The 12794-nt window shown below is 39.6% G+C and overlaps 1 protein-coding gene across 2 annotated transcripts in view; it reads left to right on the top strand.

The window, feature by feature from the left end:
* Positions 1 to 12794, top strand: part of Clvs1 (clavesin 1) — a 199775-nt gene that overhangs the window by 28185 nt on the left and 158796 nt on the right. The gene's annotated exons all lie outside the window — the stretch shown is intronic.

Below are 12794 nucleotides of genomic sequence, written 5' to 3'. Positions count from 1 at the left end.
ACCACCAACCAAAGAGTACACATGGTGGGACTAATGGCTCCAGCAGCATATGTACAGCAGAGGATGGCTTGTCAGTCATCAGTGAGAGGAGAGGCCCTTGGTTCTGTGAAGGTTCTATGCCCCAGTGTAAGGGAATTCCAGGGCCAAGAAAGGGGAGAGGGTGGGTTGGTAAGCAGGGGGAGCGGGGAGGGAACAGGGTTATTTTTTTTTTTATTTTATTTTGTTCTCTTTTTTTCAGAGGCGAAACTGGGAAAGGAGATATCATATGACATGTAAATAAAGAAAATATCTAATAAAAAAAGAAAATTTTCTTACTTTGATGTAATTCAGAATCTCAAGTGTCCAAAACAAAATTTTCCATTCAACTGAAAGACAATAAAATGTATTATGCAATTCTAAAAATCACTGATGAAGGGATGAAATTAAAAGGGCTTAATATGACATCACTGCCCCTTCTTTAATGTAGCTTGTTATACTAAATGACCAAGTGATTCCCTGTCTCATTCAGATCTCTTCCTACACAGGTACTTGTTCATAGACACAACCCCCACTTTCTTTGAAACCAGTAGTCAAATGCTCAGAGGATTCTACTGTCAACACCTCTATGTCTGGTAGAAGCCATATCTCATGTAAGCTAATGGATGAGAGAGCCATGGGTCTGAGTTTAGAGATATTACCGTAATCATGTCTGTGTAAGCAGAATGCTACTTCCCAGGAAGGCATTAGTGTCTCATGTCCCATGGCAATCACTTACAAAAGCCAGTGGGTTTGAGCTTAAGGAGTTGTAAAAATTCAGTGAACAAAGTTTGATTGACAGAATGTCTTCCTCTGTCACTGCTCCTCCGAAATTCTCATCTTGTAGATAAAATACCCTTGAGTGTTGACATAAGAATAACTTCTTACTTTTTAAGGTAGGCTCTGGTTAAGGCAACTTGAGGGAAATTGGTGTCAATTCCTCCATTTGGAATGGTCTGCTCTCTGAAAAAATGACTTTCCTTAAGCTTGTTTTAGTTTGCTTTTCATTGATTTGATGAAACACCAAGACTAAAAGCAACATGGGTGGGGAAGGGTTTATTTGGCTTATACAACCCCTCCTGAAAGGAGACACAGGCCTGGAATGAGGAACCTGGAATAGGAAGCCATGGGGGAGCACCACTTGCTGGCTTGTTCATGATGGCTTGCTCAGGCTTATTACATAGCTCAGTACCAACTGACCAGCAGTGGCCCTACCACACCTATCATCAATCAAGCAAAATGTCCCACAGGATTGCCTAAAGATCAATTTGATTGGGGACATCTTTCTCAATGGAACTTCCCTTCCCCTAGATGACCCAACGTGTCAAACCAAGAAAAAATATTAATCAGCACAAGAATATTATTTTTAAATTTTTATTTATATTTATTTGTTTGTGTATGTATATAAATGTGTATACTATGGTGTGTGTGTGTGTGTGTGTGTGTGTGTGTAGATCATAGAGTTGACTATGGGAATCAATTTTCTTCTTCTAACATGTAGGTTCTAGGGATCAGGCTCAGCAGTGGAAGCCTTTACCTTAGTCATCTTGCTGATTCCAGTGTTAGCACTTAAAAAAAAAAAAAAACCTGTCACTAAAAGAGAGCACATAGAAAGAGCATTGCTCCTCATGGTGTCCTGCACTTACTTGGAGATTTTTCAGGAAGCACAGCAGGCACTTGAATGCATGCCTTGCTCTCTAGTCCTATGTTGAAGTGCTTTAGACTTTCAAGAAACCTGGACAGCATTTTTGACCACTTGAGAAAGATGGTGTCAAACTGAAGAAACCCCATGGCACATGGCCAGCCTTACCACCCCATACTAGAGCACTGAGTCTCTTCAATATCCAACCAGCAGCTCTCTCACCCTTTAAATATGGTTCCCAGATAATCACTCCTGAACGGTGATATACAGAGCCTTAAGCAGCTGTTTGAGATGATTAAGTGGCCATGCTTAGCAGAGGCTGTAAATCAAGCTCAGAAGCCATTTATTGTGAGTGTACTATAAAGCAGCTGAAGTTATTGCTGCTCTACTGCAAACTGTAACATTAGGTGAGAAAATAAAGAGAGGCTAAATTTTATTGTGAAGGTTTTAAGGTGATGTGTTCTTCTTCCTTGGCCCATTCTCTTTCTGCTTCTTATCATCTTCTTTGCCTCTATTTCTTTCTGGTCATGAATATTCCATGCTGAGTGCATTATGCTGTAACTTAAAATATGGTTCTCCTTGGAATAACGACCAGTGTCATTCTGGGTGAGGGCACTTGCATCAATAGTGGTCTTGAACCTGTATGTTCACATGGCCCAGTGTTTGAGTTAATATTCATGACAGTATCTGAAGAAGCTGCTGTTATCTCCATTTTATTTGCTATTTCTTCCTTTTGTTGAAAATAGATTTTAATGTAATAGATTCTGATTGTTATATTCCCTCTCTCTACTCCCCACTAGCAGTTTCTTTCCATCTTCCCTGTCATCTGTATACACCCCCTTCCGTCTCCAATTAGAAAATCAACAGGCTTCTAAGGTATAATAATAAAATAAAATAGAAGACAAAACAAAACCTAACACATCAGAATATGATAAATCAAATACAAGGAAAAGACTCAAAAAAGAGACAAAGATGCACAAGAAACAGATATAGACACAGAGACTCATTCATTCGCACATCCAGGCATCCCATAAAAATATTAAATTAGAATCTATAATACATACTCAGAGGATCTCTGGGATAAAATGAGGTGGGAAGAAATATACATGGATAAAATAAAAATAAAAATAATAATAAAAATTTAAAAGCCCTGACATAACATTATGAAACAAGAAAAATCCTCGAAAGATGCATTTGAGTTTGTTTTCTGTTGGGCATCTACTGTTGGGCATATAACCTGCCCTTAACAATAGTTTGTGTTCTTAGTGAGTCTCATTTGAAGTAAAATAAATTTTAACTTGCAAGTGGTTATCAATTGAGGTTATCAATTGCTTCTGGGTTAGGAATGAGGGACATGTGTCCATTTCTTCTTTCAGTTCTAGGATCCCATGTGTTGTAAGCCCTGTGCATGCTGCCTCAGTCCCTATGAATTCATGTGCTCATCAATCCTGTAGATCTAGAGGGGCTTGTTTCCTTGGTGTCTTCCAACTTTTCTGTCTCTTGCACTCTTTCTGACTCCTCTTCTGTAAGAGTTCCCTGAGCCATGAAGGGAGGAAATTTACGGAGACAACTCCTATAGGGATGAATGTTCCAAGGTCTCTCATTTACTGCACATTCTCTGGCTGTTTCTCCCTATATTTGTTCCCACCTACTGTAGGAGGAAGCTTCTCTGATGATGGCTGAGCACAAGTATGATAGAATGTCATTAAGAGTCATTTTATTGGTATGCTTTTAGTAGAACAGTAGTATTAGGACTCTAGGCTATCTAGTATCCCAAGCAGAGCTGGGTATGGGTTCCATCTCGTGGAATGAGTCTTAAGTAAAATTAGATATTGATTAGACAATCAATATCTATACTGCAGAGATATGAACAGAATGGAAAGCTTTTCCTTGTTACTGATTTTAGTGGAATTGCTTTGAGTTTCTTTTCATTTAAATTGATGTTGTTTGTGGGCTTGCTGTAAACTGCCTTTATTATATCCCTTATGCTCCTAATTTCTTCAGGAATTTAATCATGAAAGGGTGTTAGACGTTGTCAAAGTCCTTTTCTATGTCTAATGAAATGATTATGTTGGTTTTTAAATTTCAGTCTGTTTATATGGTAGATTGCATTTACTACTTTATATGTATTGAACCATCCATCTCTGGAATAAAGAAAGGCTACTTGATAATAGTGGATGATCTTTTTGATATGTTCTTGGATTCAGTTTTCAAGTATATTTTTTTTTAGACTTTTGCATCTATGTTCATAAGGAAAATTATTTATAATTTTCTTTTTGGCTTTTATATGGTTTAGGTATCAGGGTAACTGTAGCCTTGTAAAACAACCTGGGCAATGTTCCTTTTGTTTCTATCTTGTAGAATAACTTGAGTTTTGGCATTAATTCTTTTTGAAAGTCTGGTAGAATTCTGTACTAAAACCATGTAGTCCTGGGCTTTATTGTTGTTGTTGTTGTTGTAAGATATTTACTGACTGCTTCTATTTGACTAGAGATTATGTAGTGGTATGTATTGAGAAAATTTATCCATTTCTTTTAGATTTTCCAGTTTTGTAGAGTGCAAGGTTTTAAAGTATATCCTTATGATTCTCTGGGTTTCCTCAGCGTCTGGTGTTTTGTCCCCCTTTCATTTCTAAGTTTGAATATTTTGAGAGCCTTTCAACCATTTAGTTAATTTTCAATAAGAGCTTTCCAAAGAGTTGGTTATCTCCAAGAACCAAGTCTTTGTTTCATTGATTCTTGGTATTTTGTTTTTATTTTATTGGCTTCATCCAAGCATCATTTGATTATCTCTTGCTATCTAATTCATTTGTGTGTGACTTCTTTCTTTTGTTCTAGAGCATTCCGGTGTGTGATTAAGTTGTTGGTACAAGATCACTCCACTGTTTTTTTTCAAATGGAGTCACATAGTACTACAAACTTTCCTCTTAGAACCACCTTCATTGTGTCCCATAAGTTTGGGTATGCTGTATATTCATTTTGCATTCAATTCTAGAAAGCATTTTATTTCTTTCTTAATTTCTGTCTTAACCCTCTTCTCATCCAGTAGTGAGTTGTTCAGTTTCTATGAGTGTGTAAGCTTTCTGTTGCTTCTGTTGTTGTTAATATCCAGTTTTAGTCCATGGTGGTCAGTTAGGATTCAGGACTTTATTTCAATTTTCTTGTACCTGTTAAAATTTGTTTATTCGTGCTCAGTATATGCTCTTATTTGGAGAAAGTTCCATGTGGTGCTGAGAAGATACATTCTTCTATGTTTCGTTGACATGTTTTGTAAATGTGTGTTAGGCCCTTTTGATTTATGATATCAGTTAGTTCCAATATTTCTTTGTTTAGATTTTGTCTGGATGGCTTGCCTACTGGGCAGAGTTGGTACTGAAGTCTCCCACTATCAGTGTGTGAGGATCAATATGTTGCTTAAGTTGTAGTAGTGTTTCTTTTACAAACTTGTGTGCATGGATGTCAGGAATTGCAATAGTAGATTTTTCCTTTGATGATTTTTCCTATTTTCTTCTGATTAGTTTTGGTGTGAAGTCTACTTTGTTACATATGAAACTGGCTACACCAGCTTACTTCTTTGGTCCATTTACTTGGACTATCTTTTCCCAACCCTTTATCTTGAGGTAGTGTCTATCCTTGATGTTAAGGTGTGTTTTATGGATACAACAGAAGGATAGATTCTGTTCTTATACCCCATCTGTTAGTCTCTGTCTTTTTGTTACAGAATTGAGACCATTTGTGAGAGATACCAGTGATCAGTATATGTTGATTCATGGTATTTTGCTGTGGTGCATGTCCTCTCTTTTGATTTGCTGGTCCAAGGTTATTTACTTCTTTTATTTTCTTGGGCGTGGCTAACATCTTTAGACTGGAGTTTTCCTTCTATTTAGCTGGATTTGTACAAAGATGTTACCCCAAATTTGGTTTTATAGGGAATGTTTTATTTCCTTCATGTACTGCAATCAAAAGCTTTGCCTGGTATAGCACTCAGGGCTTGCATCTGTGGTCTATTAGAATTTTTAGGACACCTACCCAGGCTCTTCTGGATTTTAAGTCTCCATTGAGAAATCATGTGTTAGTGTAGTAGATCTGCTTTTATATGTTACGTGGTCTTCCATTGAGAAATCATGTGTTAGTCTAGTAGATCTGCTTTTGTATGTTACGTGGTCTTTCATTGAGAAACCATGTGTTAGTGTAGTAGGTCTGCTTTTGTATGTTACGTGGTCTTTTTCTCTTGTAGCTTTTAGCATTCTTTCTTTGCTCTATATTATATACTATAAACCAAATATATTTTATATGTTTAGTGTTTTGATTATTATCTGCATAGAGGACTTTCTTTTCTGGTTCAGTCTATTTGTTATTCAGTTCACTCTTTGCACCTTATTAGGCATCTCCATATTTAGGTTAGGGGAATTTTCTTCTATGACTTTGTTGAAAATACTTTCTGTGCCTTTGACCTGTGTTTCTTCTTTTTCTTCTTTTCCTATTATTTTTAGGTTTTCTATTATTTCACGTATCCCAGATTTGATGGGTGTTTTGCACTTGGAGATTTTTAGATTTAACATTTTCTATAACTCAGTATCCATTTCTTCTATCATGTCTTTGATGTCTGAGATTCTCTCTTCCATGTCTTGTATTCTGTTGGGGAGGCTTGTCTCTGAGGTTTCTGTTTGAGTTCCTATATTTTTTATCTTAGATTTTCTATATTTAAAAAATATAATTGATTCTGTTTCCACTCTCAGGTTTTGAACTATTTTATTCATTTCCTTCCACTGTTTGTTTGTTTTGTTATAGATCTACTTAAGGTATTTATTAATTTCCTCTTTAAGGACCTCTATGATATTCATAAAGTATATTTTGAGATATTTGTCTTGTGCTTCAGCTATGTTGTAATTTTCAGCACCTGCTGTGGTAGTATTGCTGGCCTCTAATGGAGACATATTGCTCTGATTGTAATTGATTGTACTTTTATCCTGGCTCATAGCCATTTGGGTTTGGGAAAATTGTAATTCCAGGGACTGATATCTGGTCTTGTGTTTTGGGGGTGAGTGTTTTGTTCCTTGGTTTCTGTTTTCTCTCTGTCTTAGGAGAGTGTAATAACTGTATTGCCTGGTCGGAAATTTCTCTGGGATTCTGCTGGGAGTGGCTACTTAGGGTTCAGAGTAAAATGTGTTTCTAAGTATTGGTAGCTTACCAGTAGAGTTGGGAATGGCATAGAAGGATGCTGAGTAGTAGTAGTCCATAGGAGGAAGGAAAGCAGGGTGTTCCACCAGATAGATGCTCCTTAGTCCCCTGGAAATGGGAACTTAAACCATGAGGAGAGGCCATACAGGTAGTGCAATTCTGAGCTGGGAAAGAGACTGAAATATGGGATTTGGAGGAGAAAAGGGAAAGGTGAAGGTCTGCACTTACCCTACATGGGAACTGAGTGGCCTGTGAATACTCAGAAAATGAATGTTGTAGTTGGGAGCTGGATAAAGGGATACATGGAGGGAAGGAAGATTGGAGGGGATGACCCTGTGATCCACTGGATATGGGAGGCAGGTGGTCTGCTACATTGTTGGAGTGAGATTTGGGGAAGATGTTCAGGCTGTTTATGTGTTTCCCTTGCTGGAGTCAATTATCTCCATTTTAAACAGAGGATATTTGATCTGGACCTAATCAATTCTGATTAGAGTTTTGATCTTGAGGATCTCTCTTTCCCTTTCTCCTTCATCTATTCTAAGTTTGGGATCTACTATTAGGGAATGGGCCACCTAATCTCTAGTTGCTCAAAATGTGTGGTAAACTCTTTGCTCAGAAATCCACACCAATTCATACAATTCATACATTGATGCTGATACAGTTGATTCAGCATCAATGTCATACATTTTGCTTTCTGTAATCTGGCATCACTTTCCTGATCTAACGGGCATATTCTGATTGAGTTCAATGAACCTCTCTCCCATATCCTGTCTCTTCCCCACAGTTCTTCCCTGCTCTGCTTGTGTAGTCTCTCCATCTTTGGTCCCATGAGAAAGGCATGGGCCTTACCCATGCAGAGAAGAAACACCTCACCCAACAGAGTACAGTGGGCCCTCCAAGAAATCTTTGTCTAGAGGTTATCTAGGTTGAAAGAAAAGTAAGAACAAGCAGGTAATGGAAGGGAATGTATTAGAGGCCCACTGGAGACAAAACTGCCCAGACACAATGAGCCTCAGGAACAGAACTTGCCAATATAGAAAAACCTATATTGGTTTCATGGAGCATAGAAGACCAAGGTTACCTGGAAGCTTAGAAGGTGAGGCTTAGGAGCTAAGCTGAAGCCAGGAACAGGAAATCTAGTTTTGGGCCAAGGACACATCAACTCCCACGTGTCTTGCAAGTCCCACATCTGCAGTGAGAAGCTTTGATCTTCCAGTGTGTGCCATGATGATCTTCATTGTGCACTCGCTAAAAGAAGCTAGTGGAGGATGCGCCTCCTTGGTATTTGTGATTATAGTGCTGGTCCTAGAAGCATCCTGTTGGCTGCCTGACCTTTTGAGAGACTAATCTGAAGCAATGGAAAGTCTGGACGAGCCAGCACATTCTAGGTTCTTCTCAGAGCATTATTACTAAGGTGATTGATTGAATTATGTGTAATTGAAATTGAGAATAAAGGAGAAAGAGTATAGAATGCTCATGTAGATCCCCAGACTTGTGATCCTGGGCAAAATCCAGTGGACACAGAGTAGAAGACACAGCGGGCTGAGGATAGGGGCAGGGAGTTTGGGTGGAGCAAAGGTTGGACAGGCTGTGTGTCATGAGCTCAGTTGCCCCAATAATAAGGCTATGGAAGGATATGACTTGATATTTTCTTTCAGCTCCTAATTTGCATCCATACCCAGTGTCACTGTGGACCATATACACTTAAGCAAAGGCTTCATGTTGTAGGTGCCGCCATTGTTAGATGCTAAGTATGTCCAGAGACAAGCGCATATGGAAGGCCAGCTAGCTCCCTGCCTTGTTCTCAGTGAACAGCTTCCTATTTCCACTCAGCATTCCCTTGCTCTGAAAGGCTTGTGTAAATTCTGGCAAGAGCCCACTCCCTCGCGTGTTTTGGAGAGGTTAATCCATCATGTAATTTCATCGCATGCATGCAGATGGGCTAACTGCACCTCCCACGGGCAGAGCGCTGCTGCTGGTATTTGATCTGTGGAATCTTCCCGTGCAATGCCTCACTTGCTTTATATCTTTGGAAAGGAAAAGTGTATTCTGGACATATTGAATTTCCAAATAATCAAGGGATGCCTTTTGAGACCCAATTTAAAATTTTATTTTATTCGCCTCTGTTTAAAGTAAACAAACCTTGTTACCCAATGCTTTGTGGAAAAGCACTGTCCATGAGGATCGTGAATAACTAGCAGGGACTGTAAACAACCATAATGATGGTCCCTCAGGGGTGGGCTTTGTCCCCTGCTACCCTGTCCACCCTACCACACTCTCTGACTTAGCTAGTACTTTTAATAGTTTCTTTCTTCCCTCTTAGCAGTAGCCATTAGCAGTTCTATTTCAAAACTCTTCTTCCATTTTATTTTCTGTGGTTTGGCAAGTCTAGAAATGAAACTTGCTGAAATATATGCTTTGGGCATAGACCGATCAGGAATCCCAAGGAATGAAGTCAGTCAGCTGTAGCTGGGCATGGATTTATAGCCTCTCATCTGTATGCCCACAAGTGCAGTTGCCAGAACAGTAGGCAGGGCAGGAGACATCCTCCACTGCCTCTAGATTCTAAGCTTTAGATTCTAGAGCCGTGCAGAACTAAGACCCTGGCCAGTTTTTCTCCCAGGACTTTTTCCACCTTGCACTTTACTGTCCAGGACAGCTGCCTCTTTCTTCTCTTTAGTCTTCTCCCCGGCCTTTCAGAAAGAGATCTATATTTTCATTTAAACCTGGACTAAAGTTCATTTTTCCCTAGGTGGTGACAATCTTTTGTCTCTTCATTTCCAGATTTTTCTTGCTATTAAATATAGGACTTTGTCCTTCAACAAGGCTATATCGGGGGAAGAAAATAAAGTGTTTGCTGTTTAGTTTATTGCTGCCACCTCTTTCGTCTTCTCCTTTGGTTCTTCATCAGAGCTGCCACCACCTCCTCTTTTCTGAGGGATCATCACGACATATGTGGCTGTGGCCTAATACTGACACCACACTTTAATATTGGCAGGTTTATATCTGCACTGCTTTGATCCCTCCAGTACTGAGATATCCGCATCTACATGTGGAGTCAGAGAGCCCTAGCACAGCATAGAGAGAAACCTGAGTGATGCTTTCTTCCATTGTACCAGGTGTGGACCGAGTAGCTGACATTTCCGATAAGTAGAACATTTTAGCCTCCTTTTTCCTGTTTGTTTTGTTTTGTTGTGTTATGTTGTGTTGTGTTGTGTATAAGGTAGGGTCTTGATAAATAGCCCATGCCAGCCCTGAACTTTGGATCCTTCTGCTTTAGCCTCCTGAGAGTTGGGATCACAGACACACGTTATTGTCCTTGGCCTACCTTGTCCTTTTTTACCCTAGGACACGTAACCTGGGGTCTATACTTGAACGATGGGAAGATATGGATTCTTGCAACTACAGATTCACATGCATTCAGTAGGGGAGAAGGTAGTTTGTTGTAGATTCTAATCAAGTCACATCCCAAGAAAGTTTAAGGATAATCATCTATTGCCCTACTATTGGTTAATGCAAATGTATAATTCTGTGGTATACTGAGGAGGTCATTATTTTATTAGTATTATATGTATTAATTCTATAATAAAAACAATGTAATATGTGAGTATTCAAGATAAATATTCTCCTGGAGGGAAATTCTGAAAATAGAAAAAGCATTTGGATATTAAAATTCACCTAAAATCTGGCCACTTTTATGTAGAAGCCACTCATTTTTTATTAGATTTTTTTTTATTTACATTGCAAATTTTATCCCCTCTGAAAACACCCCTATCCCATCCCCCCTCTTCCTGCTCACTAACAGTACTGCTCCTACTTTCCTGTCCTGGCATTCCTCTACACTGGGGCATCAAGCCTTCATGAGACCAAGGGCCTCTCCTCTCATTGATGTCCCACAAGGCCATCCTCTGCTACATATGTGGCTGGAGCCATGAGTCCCATCATGTGTACTCTTTGGTTGGTAGTTTAAACCCAGGGAGCTCTGGGGGGTACTGGTTAGTTCATATTGTTTTTCCTCCTATGGAGCTGCAAACCCCTTCAGCTCCTTGGGTTCTTTCTCTAGCTCCTCCATTAGGGACTTTGTACTCAGTCCAATGGATGGCTGTGAGTATCTACGTCTGTATTAGTCAGGCACTGGCAGAGAGTCTCTCAGGAGTCAGCTATATCAGGTTCTTGTCAGTAAGCACTTGTTGGCATCCACAATAGTGTCTGGGTTGGGTAACTGTATATGGGATGGATCCCTAGGTGGGACAGTCACTGGATGGCCTTTCCTTAAGTCTCTGCTCCATACTTTGTCTCTGTTTTGTTCCCCCTTCTAAGAATTTGGTCTTCTTTCTTCTGGAGCTTCATGTGGTCTGTGAATTGTATCTTGGGTATTCTGAACTTCTGGGCTAATATCCACTTATCAGTGAGTGCATGCCATGTGTGTTCTTTTGTGACTGGGTTACCTCACTAAGATTGATATTTTCTAGTTCTATCCATTTGCCTAAGAACTTCATGAATTCATCATTTTTAATAGCTGAGTAGTACTCCACTATGTAAATGTATCACATTTTCTGTATCCATTCCTCTGTTGATTGGCATCTGGGTTCTTTCCAGCTTCTGGCTATTATAAATAAGGCTGCTATGAACAGAGTGGAGCATGTGTCCTTATTACATGTTGGAGCATCTTCTAGGTATATGCCTAGAAGTGGTATAGCTAGGTCCTTGAAGACACCATTTTTATTAAGAACTAAGGTATATTACACAGGAGGGGAGAAGAATTGTGAATATGAATCTAGACATACCAGCATTGTGATAAAGACTACCACAATGCAGGAAGATTGTCAAGGCCAGGGTCCAGGGGAGCAGAGCACCCTGGGCCTCACCTGTCAATGAGAATAAAGATGTCTTCTACCTTGAAAGGAGATGGTGAGAGCTAAAGCAGTGAATGCGACTGAAGAAGGAAAACAATGACGCCCATCAGTGTCAGTGCTTTTATTCCCTATTCTTCACTTAGAGCTATAGCAGAGTTACTTTAATAGCTCACTGAATATTTGTCTTATTGGGCCAGATTTTGGGATTACAACAAAACACCCAGGCTGGGGAGCTTAGGAAGAGAGGAAACTCATTTTTGACATTTCTTGGGGGGAAAGTCAGGATCTAGGCAGCAAGGTTGTCCAGCAATGGCAGCTGCAAGGTGGGGCTTGCTGCCTCATGCTGTGGAAAGAAGTACTGTGTCCTTGCACGGTAGAGTGTGGATGGGCAAGTGAGCCAGATACTTGTGAGGTCTCTTAGATTAGTGCGTTTACCTGTCCTTTTCATGAAAGAAGGGGCTCTTGAGTGCAGGCTGTTTCTAGGGCCCAGCCCTTTGCATTGCCACTTTGGCCATTGAGCTTCCATATCTGAATCTGGGAGCAGCCCAAACTACATTAAGCTACAGTTCATACCAGACACCCTGCAATCTCCATTTGTTACTTACAAAAGTAATGATAAGGAACATCTTAATATGTATGTATTTGTCCACATTTTCAAGTTTTCCTCTATAGAAATTCCAAGAAGTTCAATTTGTGAACAGTGAGAGCTTTACGATTTGTGCCACATGCAGTCCAATTGTTTTCTAGAATGTTGCTCTAGTCTCTGCTCCCACAGGCAATGCTCAGCTCATCTTAGACCTCATAAAGTGTACTCAACACTTTTATTGTCTTCAGTTCTGTGTGTGGAACAAGGGGTTTTGTGCAGGGAAGTGCTGTATCTCAGAGTTATACCTCCAGCCCTAAAATGCTTTTTGCTGGTTTGCATTTCACAACTTTACTTCTACCTTTCCAGTTTAGAAGTTACTATTTTTTTATGGGTATTTCCAGTATTTTAGTGTGGCTGTTTCAACAACATAATTTTTTTTCTGAAATTACAACTTTTCTGTTCTCATTCGGAGAAGAAGAAGAAGAAGAAGAAGAAGAAGAAGAAGAAGAAGAAGA

This window comes from Mastomys coucha, unplaced genomic scaffold (genome assembly GCF_008632895.1).
Source record: "Mastomys coucha isolate ucsf_1 unplaced genomic scaffold, UCSF_Mcou_1 pScaffold14, whole genome shotgun sequence".
Classification (NCBI taxonomy): domain Eukaryota; kingdom Metazoa; phylum Chordata; class Mammalia; order Rodentia; family Muridae; genus Mastomys; species Mastomys coucha.
Note: the sequence above shows the minus strand (reverse complement) of the source record. Positions and strands in the feature narration are given on the sequence as shown.